At 31.2% G+C, this 12,720-nt stretch overlaps 2 long non-coding RNA genes across 4 annotated transcripts; both read left to right on the top strand.

Moving 5' to 3' along the window:
• The first annotated feature begins 1,753 nt into the window (after positions 1-1,753).
• On the top strand, positions 1,754-5,298 carry LOC121991768. Of its 3 annotated transcripts, none has more exons than XR_006114717.1 (7): positions 1,754-2,481; positions 2,655-3,232; positions 3,326-3,363; positions 3,450-4,042; positions 4,153-4,269; positions 4,420-4,518; positions 5,243-5,298. It is a non-coding gene; the product is annotated as an uncharacterized LOC121991768 (long non-coding RNA). The 3 variants fall into 3 exon arrangements; XR_006114719.1 differs by having other exon boundaries at positions 4,420-4,508; positions 5,243-5,275; XR_006114718.1 differs by lacking the exon at positions 5,243-5,298 and having other exon boundaries at positions 2,655-2,737; positions 2,988-3,232.
• A 4,188-nt stretch (positions 5,299-9,486) lies between these two features.
• On the top strand, positions 9,487-10,319 carry LOC121991762. The gene is made up of 2 exons (XR_006114712.1): positions 9,487-9,549; positions 9,653-10,319. It is a non-coding gene; the product is annotated as an uncharacterized LOC121991762 (long non-coding RNA).
• Positions 10,320-12,720: the final 2,401 nt, after the last annotated feature.

Below are 12,720 nucleotides of genomic sequence, written 5' to 3'. Positions count from 1 at the left end.
GAGGCTACGACAGGGACCTAGAGGAGAAATTGGTTTTGGCCTTCCGATGAGCTTGAGTATCCCGTGCTCGCCCCGAACACACAACTCAAGTTCATCGATAATAACTCATTCCACTAGAGAGTTATTACCGCACTACCGCACCAATCCTCAAATTACATTATGAGCTCCTTCTTATTATGAGTGTGTTAGACTCCCTGTGGTTAAGATAACAAATGTCCACTAATTAAGTAAGTTACTGACAACTCACTTAATTAATATCTAGCTCCAAGAGTAGTATCACTCAACTTTATTGTCATGTCGGACTAAGTCCACCTGCAGAGTTTAACATGGCAATCCATATGAGATCCTCTTGGGGACATTCTCAACCTAGATAACTAGGACACAGATTCCTTCTATAATCAACAATACACACTATAAGTAATATCATTTCCCAACTTATCGGGCATATTGATTTATCGAGCTAAACCTCACCCTTTGATAGGTTAAAGAAATAAACATTAAATATATGTGTTTGTTATTATATTAGGATTAAGAGCACACACTTCCATAATAACTAAGGTCTAGTTCTTTTACTAAGTCAGTACAAAAAGAACTTACCTAAATGGTCCTACTCAATACACTTAAAATGTATCAGTGTAATTTATTAGTCAAGATAAACTAATACTTAATTATACTACGACTATTCTGATGGTTTGTTCCTTTCCATCTTAGTCGTGAGCAACTGTTTATAATTTATAAAGAACTGACAACATGATATTCTGAGTGTGACACCACACTCCATGTTATCTACTATATCCCGGACCTCCTCTTCTTCGGCAGATCCCGTTCCTCTTGCGCCGACCGTTCCGTGGGATACCAGGCGCGGTGCGTCGCGGAGGCGATGCGCCTCCTCGGTGTCGCCTGGTACTCCGTGATGGGGATCAGCTACGGCGGGTTCGTGGCGTTCCACCTGGCGGAGATGGAGGCGGAGTCGGTGGAGCGCGTGGCGATTCTCACCGCTGGAATCTGCATGTCGCCGGAGCAGTTGAGGGTGATGTCTGCAAAAGAGAAGAGAGACGTGTGCGAGCTGCTGCTGCCGCAGAAGGCGGACGATCTGAGGGCCCTTGTCAGCCGGTCCATGTACCCCCCCCCCCCCCCCAAAAGTGCTTCACAAAGTTAAAGCACTTCACATTTTCTAAGGCTCTCTTTTGTATAGGGTTATTTAATCTAGTTGTTCTTCCATAATTCATCAAACTAACAAGTTATATGATACACAGGATTCAGTAACTGTTGTAGGATATCCACTTGGTGGAGATACAATCTCTGTGACAAAGGGTGTGGTATCATGAATTGAGGTTTGATTTCATCAAATTGTGATCATAAGATTTTAGTATTTTTTTGGTGAATTTTATATTCTTGCTGAGATTGTTTTATAGATGATAAATTGCTGACTTAAGTGTTATCAATTTTAAGTTGGTTGAAAATTTTAGAACATGGTGTCTAAATGAGTTTTTTAATATTAATCACTCTTTTTTTTGCTTCTGTTTCAAGTTAGTATGCTCATGGATCCTCTGATCTGCTTGGTATTCAGATTGATGCTGCAATAAACCCTGGTTGGTAACTCAACCTAATTTCCTTGCTAGAAAGATAGCATTTTATTTTTTAGATAGTTGGATGTTATTGCACCACTTTCTCTGGCAAGGTACAGATATATTCTTGTAAAAGCATTTTAATGTTGTCAAAGAAACGTACTTGTTTTGCAGGAAATAGTGGTGGTCCTGCCTTCAATGATCGTGGTGAGTGTATTGGTGTGGCATTCCAAATATTCCTTCTGCTAAATCTGCCTTTTATTTTCCCTACTTTATCTATTCCAAACTTTTCAAAAATCTTTTATAGATTAACTTTGTCCCAGAATAATGTTTAATAGAAATGCATCTGAGTACTATTTAATGGAAAAGGAGAGTAGGCAGCTGCTTTCCAGGTGTTGTTGTCACCAGTGGAATCTTCTGCAACTCGAGCCATTTCTAGGGTTTCAGATTGGGAGTTTGCTCGGCGCTCGCCCCATACGAGTGCAGTCAAGGTGTTTGCTTTCGATCTTGAGAGAAGGATTTGTAACATAAAACTATGGAAATAATGCTTTTTTTTGTTTTTGAAAAAAAATATGAAGAACTGCTATTCAAAAGCTGGCATTTTGCTACGAGTGGTTGGCCAACAGCTCAAAGCTTGCCTGAAATAATATAACTCCCTTTCATGTTTTGCCACTACTGTTACCTCTGAAATGCAAAAACAGTATTAGTACTATCACTCATTTGCAAATTGCCAGAGTTTTTTTTAGTATCATCTTAATTTGACTATCTTGCAAGTTAAGAGTTGATCATGAGAAAATTTTGATAATGTGTTGAAGGGAGCATCAGTAGAAGATGGTAGGAGTATTGCAGTTCTTCGATTTCGGTCAAACCAGCTCCTCCCGTAAGTTGCTGGCACTCAATCGACACAATAGTGGTGAGATTGCATCTTGCAAGATGTAAATAATGTACATGGACCTCTAACTTTCTTTTAAGTTAGAACTCAAGAAAACATATACAAACCTTCAACTTTGTTGCTCGAGTTAAATTATTGAAGATTCCTTCGGTCATATTTTACTATCATAATTCCTGATCTTACTGCCTTCACAGGTCTTGAACCTCCTAGAAATAGCTTAGAGGTTCCTCCTATGAATACTTATCATAATTTTCAACTGGTTCATGAAGACATTCAAGTAAGTTGTTGGGTTTAAGAATTGTTCTTCAGAGTATTCATGGCTTCTTTAGGCAAGCATTTCACTGATTTAGCAATAAGAGAGCCAAAATTACTATCATTTGTGTATATCTGAACGTACATGCTTCTGGTTATGTTCTTGATTTGGTACTTGAGATTTGTCTTCGTTGATTTATGTGAATCTTCTTGTGGGGATTTAACAAGAACCGAGAACAAAAATTGATTCCCTTTTTATATTCACATGATTTCAGTGCTCAAGTTACTATAAAGAGGACATTTGCCAACAATCTCACACCAAAAAATTGATTGCTGTTGAAAGGCTCCACAGAACAAAGGATCAGCATAATAGACCCAGTGTTGTGGCTTGATTAATGGGAATGGAGTCACTGCCTTCAGACACCAAGCCTACTATACATCAATTCATCAATAAGTCTCTATCAGCTTTGGGAGATGTGATCTCTGCTCTTGCCTCCAAGAACCCACATATTCCATATAGGTTCCTTCTAATGCTCATAGTCATATGCTTCTATTTTACTATCTAAACTAGTTTGAATTTTTCATTGTACTAAAGGAGAGATGTATTTTGCAGGAACTCTAAGCTAACACATTTGCTCCAGAGCTCTCTAGGTGAGAAAAAACCTTAAGAATAGTAAACAATCAAACTCCACAAGATGTTATTATTAACTTTATACTTAGTCGGAACTTTTTTTTAGGCTGTGTCCCTTGTTGCCACTCAATTCCGAAGCAATCTCTCAAAGTGTCTTGTCTTGACCAATAGGTAATTGTTCATGTAATTGATATTCAACATTGCATTTCTTAGAATTGTCATTGTGGTCGAGGACAAATAGAGAGTATTTTGAATACATCACTGATGCTAAGTTGGGAGACCCTTCAATTCACTACAAATAGAGAGTATTCGTGGAGATTGTGATGAGATTTGGGTTGACAATGAGAATTTTTAGTTTGGTAACTTTATTTATGATTTATATATATGACTATTTACTTTATTTTGGTAACTTCATGAAGCTAATGATGGTGGACTTCTTGCCACTATCATGGCTGCTGGTTTCAAAGGTATTGGTATCATAATCCACTAAATATGCACTGTTGTTATTTTCTTGTGAGAAGGTCAATAATTTATCTATCAGGTGAGCTTAACTGGTTTCAACCTGGAGTGAGAATGGAGATATTTCGGCTTGATGCTTGGTATTTCAAGGAAGATCTATTGATAAACCCTACTAATTACATAGTGAAAGGGCTTAATTGTAGGTGTTGGCTACCATAAATTATTCTTCGTTGTATGCAGGTTAATTAGAATCTCAACCTCGATACTTTTATATTTCTGTGCTATCTGTGTTCCTTGACATACACCATGGTGTTACAAATCTTTATTGGTCCTTTTTTGTTCACCAATAGGTGTCAGTTTCTCTTGCTAAAACGGGCAATTTAAAAGATCATCGTGATGCACTTGTAGAATTAGTTGCTTCTTCGGAATATGGAATCCTTCATTTGTTTAGTCATCACCAGTTACAGGTATTACCCTCCGCATTCTACGTGAATGAACAAATCATCATAGTTTGAGTTCTACACCGTGAAAATTGATTTGAACTGTTCTTGAGTATCACTGCCAGCTCCCCAACAAAACATGCGACAAAAGAAATTAATTTGGCATATATTTTTCAGGAATTTTTATTAATTGAAAGGGAATGCTCATTACACGCAATGGAGTACGAAGAAGAGTTGTCTGTCATTAATTCTCAACAAGAATGATGGTAATTTTTGGTAAGCTTTGACTCCCTAGTTATAATGTCTTTCATTATCTATGTTTCAAAATTATGCACATATTTGCTAGATTTTTACTGGTTTAATTTTTTTTGATTGATTGACATTTCTTTGAATTGTTTCTAATGTGTTCAAATCATACGTTGTCCAAGTTATCTAGTTTAACTTTATTGCTATTACTTAAATTCAAAATTCTTAGCTGTTTGTGCATAATTAAACAAGTGTTATTCCAATTCCACCCTCTTTTACTCATGTTTCACAAAAACATAAAATCTTTAGTCATATCATTATAGTGAGAGGTTGGAAATCTCTTTTTTCAATTTTCAAAAAGAAGTACCAAGAATACGTTCATTGGCACTTCTCAAGTACTAATTAATTAAAAAGGACCCCAATTAAGAGAGTTGGATCGTGGAGCTGATATCATTGTTGCTACACCAGGATGTTTGAATGATATTCTGAATATGAAAAGATTGAACCTCTATCAAGTACTGATTAATTAAATTGCAACTATGAGAAAATTTTGTTGCAATAATTTCTGGTTTGAAATATATTAAGTTCACAGGAATGATAAATCTATCACTATATGATGTGGTTGAGATAAATGATGAATGTGTCTCCTTTTAAGCATTCAAATTAGTCATCTTGTTACCTGGTGCTCTTACTACTTTTTCAACTATGATTTTTGATCCTGATTTACTAATATATTATTTATGTGTTTTTACAGTTTACAAATCTCAAGTACTCCAGAGTTGAAATTGATGAAGTGCGGTTCAAGTGGGCTGAATGCATGCTAGATTACATTTGAAGTGTGGTTCTACCTTGATGTGTTAAAAGAATGTTCTACCTTGATTTTGATATCTATTAGCTAGCTTTTGATGTAAAAAGAATGTTTGGGTATTTTATGGATATTGTTGTAAGAAGATTATTTATATAATTTGTGAATATTTGTGTTTTTTTTTTTGTTATTGTCGGTTTTTCATTGTTTCGGAAATCAAATTTGTGCTGTAAAAAAATATACATATTACATCGGTTTTCCACCGCTACAAAACCAGTGTTATTAACTAATATTACATCGGTCATTTACCGCTGCCAAAACTGGTGTTATTAACATACAATATTACATCGGTTTTACACCGTTGATGAAACGGTGTCGTTAAGTGATACTACACCGGTTTTAACCCGATGTCTAAAATGACAGACTTTTAACATCGGCTTCATAGACATCGGTCGAAAATGAAATAGACACCGGTGGAAAACCGATGTCTATGAAGGTTTTTGTTATAGTGCATGCCTAACCATTCTGCCCCATTTTCGTCATTTTTTTCCTATCTGCCATTCCATCTGTTTTCTTTCGTAATGTGGAACCACTGAGTTCTGAAAAAGTTAAGAATTGCACATGCGCTTCAATCTTATGATTAAGTATCTTACTGTTAGTCTATGATTTCCTGATTTTTGTATTATCATTGTCCACTAATTCGAACATTTTAGATTCTATAGTGGTCTGTGGTGCTTTCTCTAGAGTTGCTTCCTGTGCTCACCTGCAGTCACTGTATACCACTTTGAAGTTCTGGGTCCACTTGATGATTGTCTATGCTATCATGTGCCTGAATTCATCTGTTGGTTTTCATCATAATTACAAATTTTTCATTGTTTTTTGTTCCATTTACAGCTTGTGTTATTGGTATCAATTTACATAAGTTGACCTAAGGTTTGCCTGACAATTTTGGAACAGGTGTGTTCTTCCTGGTGTGAGATGTGGTACGAACATTGCTGATTTTGTTGCTTGAAAAGCAGTCGAGGCAGGAAAGCTGATTGAACCAATTAAGGTTGTCGCCCAGGTGTTGATGTATCCCTTCTTCGCAGGAATTGTTCCCACCCATTTTGAACTAAAGCTAGCTGGTTGAATTCTTTCTTGCTCTTTCCTTTTGTTTACCTGTGAATTAAAATTCAGAAACCATGGAATTACCAAAAAAGAGCTCGCTTTGTCATAAAATTGCGTTTGTTTACATTGTCTATTTTTCATAAGGTTTTATTTGTTACTTATTAGCTTTTATTCCTGTGATCTAATCGACCAGATCAAATGCACATAACCTTGGTGCCCAATCCAACACCTTAGCATTCACTGATAAATAAACATGATTTTAGTGAAACGTGTGTTAAAATTTGTTGATTTTTTTTTTCTTTTCCACTCATTTCTTTAATTTTATTTTTATGTCTTTCTCGTGCGACTTTTTTTTCTCCTCCTAATTTACCATCCCTTTACGGTCAACAAATTATTTTTAATCAATATTTTTTTTTTATGGTTCTCATTCTTTTAATCTCTACCTCTTTTTTTTTATCACTATCTAATATTATTAAATAACTGAAAAAATAAAATAAAATAACTGAATCCAATTCTATTCAATATCATGTATTATCCGAGCATTAATACCTTTTACATAAAAATTTATATATATAATTAAAACTATCTAAAAATAAAAACACATAAAATAATAAAAAAATTAGTTATATATATATATAACTTTTAATAATATAATATTATCATTATTAAATCAAGGGTAATATGGTAAAATATCACATTAGGTTATGTACTAAAACCTCCAAACAAACGAGATTTTACTGGATTACTTAAATTGAACCAAACAACCAATGATTAAGGGTGCGTTTGGTTCGGGGTTATTCTTGATAACCTTGGTTATCCATCCAAGGTTATCAACAAAAACCTTGTTTGGTTTAGGTATTCGATGATTCCCGAGTAATGTTCCATGCCCGACACATCAGCAAAAGGGTCATGCAGCCAGGAATCGGAAAACCTTAGAAAACTAAGGTTTTTCTTGATTCCGGGGTTAACGAATTTTTTATACCAAAAATACCCTTCGATAAGAAAAAATATGGAAAAAAGAGAAAAAATGTAAAAAAATATTAAAAAATGTAAAAAAAAATGTTTAAAAAAATTTAAAAATAAATAATTTTAAAAAAATATTTTTTAAAAAAAAATATAAATTTAAAAAATAAAAAATATAAATTTTTAAAAAATAAAAATTTATAATTTTTTTAAAACAATAAAATTTTAAAAAAAATTTTAAAAATTTTTAAAAAATTTAAAAATTTTGTTAAAAAATTTAAAAATTTTGTTAAAAAATTTTAAAATTTAAATTTTTTTAAAAAAATTATAAAAATTTAAAAAAAATTAAAAATTAAAATTAAAAAATTAAAAAATAAAATAAATAAATAAATAAAAATTAAAATTAAAATTTTAAAAATGTAAAAAAAATAAAAATATATAAATATGAATAATATAAAAAATATAAAAAATTAAAAAATAAAAAAAAACACATAAAAAAGTAAAAAAAATATACAAGAAAAAGAAAAGTAAAAAAACATAAAAAAATAAATAATAATATTATGTATAGTTGATTTTGTAACTGAGGGTAATATGGTAAAATATTAAACTAAGGTATTCATTAAAACATTCAAACAAACAAATTTTTGTTGCATTACCTAGGTTGAACCAAACAACATTTGGTTATGTTTTATTCCCCATAACCTTGGTTATGTGATTACCTGGTAATCACATAACCAAGGTTATACATGATAACTTGAACCAAACACACCCTAAGTTTCATTCCCTATAACCTTGGTTATGTGATTACTTGGTAATCACATACCTAAGGTTATATGTTATAACTTGAACCAAACGTACCTTAAATAGATGAGTCAATGCTGAAGCAGGGAAATGCATATATGAAAAAGAAAAAAAAAATCAAATGTACGATGAATTTGATGTTAAATTATATTTTACGTTTTATTATACTTTACCATAAGTGAAATCATTTTACAACTTAATATTAAAAAATATATAAAAATTCATTAAACTCAAATTTTTTTTGATAAAAATAATATAAATTTATATATTTTTAATTCATATATAATTTTCCCTCTATATATTTTACAATAGTACTTTTTTAAAAATTTATATATTTTATTAATATTAAAATAAAATTATAAATTTGTATCAATTAGGTCTCTAATTTTCTTAATTTATTGACCATTTTTTTTGTCTAAAAAATTATATTATATTTTAAATGATATTTTTTTAAAAAAATAGTACAATTTTATTATATTTCATAGTAATTTTATCTCTAATTTATATAAATTTAAAATAATTTTTTTACCTTAAAACTTCATTATATTTTAAATTGATTTTTTCAAAGAAAGTCATACTAATTCAAATTATAATTCAAATTCTGTCTTAAGTTTTTTAAAATATTATATTTTATTAAAATAATATAAATATAAAATCAATTTTATTTCGGTCTTAGAAATCAATTTTGAAATTATGTTTTCTTTAGGAGTGTAAAACTCAATTTGATCCGACAATCCAATTCGAATCGATTCGAAAAAAAATCAAATTCCGATTAGGTATTTTTGGATTTGGTCGGATTTGGGTTAGAAGATTTTCGGGTTGAAAATTTTCGAGTTGGGTCAAATCGGGTTCGGATTTACCCAGATTGATCCAAATATAGGGTTTATTCGATTTTTATGGTTAAATCGAATTTTATTTTAAAAATTAAAATGTTTTAATGTATATTAATATCAATGTAAGTATGGTAATGATGGAGTATTGGGATAAAAGTGAAGAATTATAAGAAAAATAGTAAAAAAAATTAATTCGTTTTGAATTGAATTTTCGAATTATCCGGGTCGGGTTTAGGTTGGTCGGATTCGGAATTGAATTTAAAAGTTTCGGGTTAAATTTAAGTTCAGATCCAATTCGGATTTGGTTAAAAAAATTCTACTCGATCCAATCTGAATCGATACATACGAATTGATATCCTCAATTTTTTTTTGACGTCAGCCAACGAATTGGTGATGACTTCATTAATGAAGAGAACAAAACGTAAGCACTTACGTAAGACTCCAATAATTGAGTCTCGGCCTCTCAGCTATAAAAGAAGGCAAATATCCAGAGAAAGGAGTAGCCCCAACAATCCCACAAGGATCCACAGATCATCAAATCTCATCCTACAAGTAAGTCAGCTTTTAAGTATGTATTCAGAGAACAGTTAAGTACTTCTCTACTAGCTTGTTTTTCTTTAACTACTACTATATTATGTTGAAATATAATGAACAGAGCTTCGGGATAGATCACCGTGATATCAGAACAAGATCGTCGTGGACCAAATTAAATGCCATCAGAGCCGCTGATAAAGTGAATTCATTGGTTGCGAATTCAACACCTAAATCAAAGTATCTAACATGAGTAATACATTTGATTTAGAAGCTGAATATCAGGAAATATTCAAAGACTATGCAGTTGATATTAGTCAAGATCGAGTCATTGTATTCAATAAACTCTTTCATATCAAAACCATATGTGGCAATTTTAGAGAATGGAGACTCTTAACATATAATCAGTTAAGAATCTATAATCAACCCCCCCCCCCCCCCCCCCCCCCCCCCTCCCCCTCCCAACCCCTCCCCTCCGCTCCCGCTCCCGCTCCTGCTCCTGCTCCCGCTCACATAACTACAGGAGATATAAAGGGAATGCAAGTAATAAATTAAAGGAGGACATTGAAGAAGTTGCATGGGATTTGAGAGACAGTAGAAAGAGTAGTTTGAGTACGTAGAAGTTGCATGCAATTTGGATTTGTAAAAGTAAACATATATTATATATGTTGTTTGTTGGTAGGGTTTGTAATTAATTAGTTTATTATTTGTGTTTCTATCTTAAAGTCGTTGTAATTTCCTTGACTATTGGTTAATGTAATATTTGTACGTGGACTATTTTATTTTGCAAATGGGTCGAGTCAACTCTGTGAAAGAGATCATAAACAGTCAACATCATAATTTCATCCCTGGGTTTTGATTAATTTAATGTCAGATCATTCTAATTTCAACAACCTTACATCAATTTATAATATTTTAGATTTTTTCTTAGGGTGAAATAAGGATTCTACAAATGACAGAAATAGAACCATATACAAATTTGTATCAACGAGATTTATGGAAAGAATTGGTCCAAGAGACAAATGACAGGAAGAAAGGTAGTTATATTCTTCTTGTTATTACATAATTTACTGAGGTTTTTTTTAAGCATAAAACATTAATGGAGGAATGTTCGAAGACTTGTAAATTAACTACTTTCACTTTTATAGTATAGATGATTATATTCATCTCAAATATTACTTATAGTTTAATCTCAGATTACTTAACGGGAGATAAATTATAGAATCAGTTTATAATTGATCATCTAAGTCGATAGGGGATGGGAGGAGTTTTTTTCTCCGGTAGTATGCATCCGTCAGAAATTGATCTCTAATCTCATTATAGTAAGTCTGCCACCCTCTGACCAATTAGATATTCCCGTGGGGACACAAGGTTTCATGCTATAATAGTTGAACATATTATTGAAAAAATTTGTTAAAGGAATAAAGTATTGGAAATACAATCAAATCAAAGTTTTATATTAGAAATATATAAAAAAGATGATAAGTTTATAACATGAAAGATATTTTTATTGATATGATGTTTTTTGAGATAGAGTCCAAAAATAAATCCACTTAGGCTTAAAGTGGATAATATTATACTACTGAGATATGTAAATTCTTTGTTTTAACAAGTGATATTAGAGTCATAGTCTAAATCAAGCCATATGGGTGGAATAGTGCTTTTGAACGAAGGAGGTGGGGCTCCAAGAGAAGTGAACTCTAAGAGTGCGTTTGGTTCAAGTTATCATGTATAACCTTAGTTATGTGATTATCAAGTAATCACATAACCAAGATCATGGGGAATAAAACATAACCAAATATTGTTTGGTTCAACCTAGGCAATGCAACGATAATTTATTTGTCTGAAGGTTTTAATGAAAAACCTAGTTTAATATTTTACTATATTACCCACAATTACAAAACCTACTATACATAATAATAATAATAATAATAATAATAATAATAATAATAATAATATTATTATTATTATTATTATTATTATTATTATTATTATTATTATTTAAACTCTAAATTATTTTTTCCCTTTTTCACGTTTTTCTTTATTTTTTTATTTTTTTATTTTTTTTGATGTTTTTTATTTTTTGATTTTTTAAATTTTTTTGTTTTTTAAGCTTTTTATGTTTTTTTACATTGTTCTATTTCTATTATTTTTTATGTTTTTTAAATTTTTTTATTATTTTTTACTTTTTTAATTTTTTATGTTTTTAACTTTTTTTAATTTTTTTTAAATTTTTACGTTTTTTCTATTTTTCTCCTTTTTTTATTTTTATTTTTTAAAATTTAAATGTTTTTTCTATTTTTTTTTAATGTTTTTTACATTTTTTATGTTTTTATGTTTTCCCTTTTTTTTTATTTTTAATTTTTTTTATGTTTTTTCTATTTTAAATGTTTTTTATTTTTTATGTTTTTTACAATTTTTTATTATTATTTTTTTTTTTACGATTTTTTATATTTTTTTATGTTTTTATATGTTTTTTATATTTTATATTTTATTTTTAATATTTTTTATTTTTTCCCTTTTGTTTTTCTTTTTATCACGTTTTTCTCTTATCCAAGGGTATTTTGGGTAAAAAAATTCATTAACCCCGGAATCAAGAAAAACCTTAGTTTCCCAAGGTTTTTCGATTCTTGGTTACATGCCCCTTTTGTTGACGTGTCGGACATGGAACATTACTCGAGAATCATCACTACAAGAAAAATCCTCATAGATATCGGTAGAACAACATCGGTTTTAAGCAAAAACTGATATCTTTGAGTATTTTAGACTGGTTTTTCCAAAAACCGGTGTCTATAAGCGCAGATTTTCGCTCATAGACATCGGTTTTTTAAGCTGATGTATATGAGCGTCTTTTTTTTTGTTAATAGACACTAATTTTAACAGCGATTTTTAAAACTCGGTGTCTATGATAAAATTAAATAATTTAATTTTCCCACCAACACTTAGCTGAAATTTGCAACACTTCAATCTTTCCTCCAAACCTAAACCTATATCGCGCCGTCCACCATCTCTCTCAGCCTCATATCCCTCTTCCCATTCCTAGATCGACGCCCCTTCCTCTCCCGATTAGGATCAACAGACCACGACGGCTTTGCTTCTCCGTCCAACCACACCGTATCTCCTCCAACTCTTCCCTTTGGGTGAGAAGAGGAGCCCTTCATTTTATAGAAATGCTCGCTGTTAAAAGGGCAA

This window comes from Zingiber officinale, chromosome 6B (assembly GCF_018446385.1).
Source record: "Zingiber officinale cultivar Zhangliang chromosome 6B, Zo_v1.1, whole genome shotgun sequence".
NCBI classification, from domain to species: Eukaryota; Viridiplantae; Streptophyta; class Magnoliopsida; order Zingiberales; family Zingiberaceae; genus Zingiber; species Zingiber officinale.
The sequence above is the reverse complement of the archived record's forward strand: the minus strand, read 5'-3'. Positions and strand labels throughout refer to the sequence as shown.